At 34.5% G+C, this 3146-nt stretch overlaps 1 non-coding gene across 1 annotated transcript; it reads right to left on the bottom strand.

The window, feature by feature from the left end:
* Nucleotides 1-2874: 2874 nt before the first annotated feature.
* Nucleotides 2875-2946, bottom strand: Trnat-ggu (transfer RNA threonine (anticodon GGU)). The gene has a single exon. It is a non-coding gene; the product is annotated as a tRNA-Thr (tRNA).
* Nucleotides 2947-3146: the final 200 nt, after the last annotated feature.

Consider the following 3146-nt stretch of genomic DNA (forward strand, 5'->3'; position numbering starts at 1 on the left):
CATATATCATACGTGTAATACTTGTGTTTACATTTGTTGCATATGATATCTTTTTCTGAACTGAGCTCGATGAATAATGCCTTTCTGAGGTATTTCTTCACATCTTTGTTTATAATGCGTCTTTCCTTTGGTTTGGTTCGTTTGTTACACACAACACAGTTGTAGTGTTTCGTCATCTGTAATGAAGCAAACAAATCATTGCATTTTCTCATAGAACATGTGTATGAATAAATTCAGAATGGGCAAGATTAATATAACTCCAAATGTACCAGACGTTTTCTTCAATTACTATTAGAAATTATTCCGGGGAATACAACCACCACCCATTCCAGATGAGCATGCTCTATAATGCCTCTCCACAAACTATCCTGAGAATGTGTACCTACACATTCATAAAGAACTTGGTGCTGTGATATATTTATAACAAAAAGGTGAGAACACCAAAACGTTTTTGGATTTTGATGAAGATGCGTAGGTTATCAGTGCTTTTAGAATATATCAAATATTTATGCCTGGTAAGCTTATATAATTTTAGTAACATTTGACTGAAAAAAGAAAACATAGAAATGTAAATCACATGACAATAATATGTTACAGATTATTTTTACTAAATATAGTCTTCAATGAAACGTCAACAGAAATCCAGTTATTACAGTGTAAGTTTTATCATTTCGCAGTCAGAAAACATGACTGTAATGATCCTTGCATAATTATTTATGGTCATCTTATTCAATAATTCTTGTTCAGCAGACACAACTCTTTCAAATGATACCAAAAGACATAGGGTCACAAGGCAAGGAAATATTGCGTATATGTTGATCGGTCGGATACCTTAATTCAGATATTTAACAGTAATAATTAAAACAGCAGAGGAGTTGTATCAAGAGCAAGTACTAAACAGACTGATAGAAAAGCGTTGTTAGAAAAAAATCATGTTTCACATCGGATTCGAACTAGGGTTTTCGGATTGGAAGGCCATCATGCCATCCGCTACACTATAGAGGAATTAGTTACGTGATAGTAAATTAATGTACTATTTTAAAATAAAATATTATCTAGTAATATTCATTTTACGTCTGCCCCTTTTTTTTTCAACGGGCTGCATACTCTGTTCTAAACGTTATTTCATTTTCGCACTACTATAACGTCATGTCTATGGACTTTGTATGTAACGCAACTAACGTTAAAACCTACAGTTTGGCACATTTACAGTAGTGATACACAATCCCTTTTCACATTCATCAAAATTCCAACAATGAACTATGTGAATTCAGTGTATAAAGCCAAACAATGTGTGGAATTAACTAGCTTTTCAAGCCTGGGATCGTTGAATAAGAAGCGATTACGAAAGTCGGAACAAAATGGGGACGAATGTTGTCAACATTTTAGCGTCTGCAAAAAAAAAGCAAACGAAAATAATCAAATAAAACGTTACTTACCTTTCTTGTGAATTTGAATTCCTTCAAATATATACTTAAATCCATTATCTAACGTATCATTTACAAAAGTGGTTTCACTAATAAAACAAAAAAGTTCATTTGTTTATCTATTTTTAGCGTGACGTTTGACAGATTTTCTTCCGTTTCGTACTCCGACTTATTCGCTCCTTCTATTTTCCTACGGGTGGCATTAAGTGTCGTATTTGCTTCTTGCAACAAAATACTTTCTCTGTTTGCATAATTATTTTTTGACCTTTTTTCGTCTTAAAATTAATGTTTTGATGTTAAAAACTGCCGAATTTATGAGTCATTCTCCCGATAGGTTAATGAAAACTGGCAGTTCAACGTATTAGAAAAAAGTAAAATGCATAATGAGCGCAGGTGTCGACAATCTTAAGATTTTCACAGACTATATATGAATATACAACGAATTTAAACACAAAAAATAAAAACTGTCGACAGCTGCGCTGATATCTAAATTTTGATGTGAACATGGAAATAACAATAAAAAACTTGAAAATCGCCGATTTGGGGTATGTTTGATACGATATATCTGCTATATTGCAATCAATATTTTGACAACAAATGCCTTATTCGTACATACTAAGGTATAAACTAATGAAAAATAGTAATAATTTTGAGACAGTAAATACTGTAGTAATTGTCATAATCTTAGGCCAAAACTATGGGTTAGTGAATCTAGCCCTTTACTTTACAACTAAAGGACAAATTGTCAAGTCTTTTGATATTTATATTATGACAAAATGTTAAATTGTTAAACTCTTTGATCTGCAGCTTTTTATTATGAAAGTGTTAAACATTTTGATCCTTATATCGAGCTACAAAATAAATCGTTAAACTTCTTTTTGTATTTATTTCTAAGCAATAAGAAAGCATTGTAACAAAAGCATAAATATTAAACATAATAATAACACGAGGCAAAATGTTAATAATGTGATATTAACATGATATCAACATCAGTAAAATTGTATATATGTTTTATCAGAGATATACTTTTATTAATTTGTTTGAGGAACCGTAAGACGATTGAAAACTAAAGAGAAAAGAGAAAGTATGCCATCTATTTTAGTACTGTGGAATACAAATAAATACTTAGTACTATGACCGGGTGGTTAAAGTCGTTAACTTCAATTCACTTGTCCCTCATCGATGTGGGTTCGGGCCTCACTTGGGGCGATTAATTTCTTCATTTGAGGAAGCCGTCCAGCTGGTTTACGGAAGGTCGGTGGTTCTACAAAGGTACCCGCTCGTGATGAAATAATGCACGGAGGGGCACCTGGGGTCTTCCTCCACCATAAAAAGCTAGAAAGTCGCCATATAACCTAAAACTGTGTCGGTGCAACGTTAACCCCTCCCCCCCCACCCACCCACCCCAAAAAAAGGAATACATATGTCACAAGGTGAGTAAAATGTGCAGCCAGACCGGGACTTGAACCCGGGACCTCGGAATACCACTCCGATGCTCTACCGACTGAGCTACCCGGCCGCCTACACACTTTCTCCCCGTTTTTATATTAAAGTTCTATACCGTGACATGTTTCCCAAACATCAGAGGGTACTTTACATATATATATAAGCAATTACAGGCGTCGGAGACTAACCAGAGTAATACTGTCACGTTCCAACATTGGCGCCAAATGTCACAGGGTGGTAAAAATGTGCAGCCAGACCGGGACTCGAACCAGG

This window comes from Mercenaria mercenaria, chromosome 19, assembly GCF_021730395.1.
Source record: "Mercenaria mercenaria strain notata chromosome 19, MADL_Memer_1, whole genome shotgun sequence".
Taxonomy (NCBI): domain Eukaryota; kingdom Metazoa; phylum Mollusca; class Bivalvia; order Venerida; family Veneridae; genus Mercenaria; species Mercenaria mercenaria.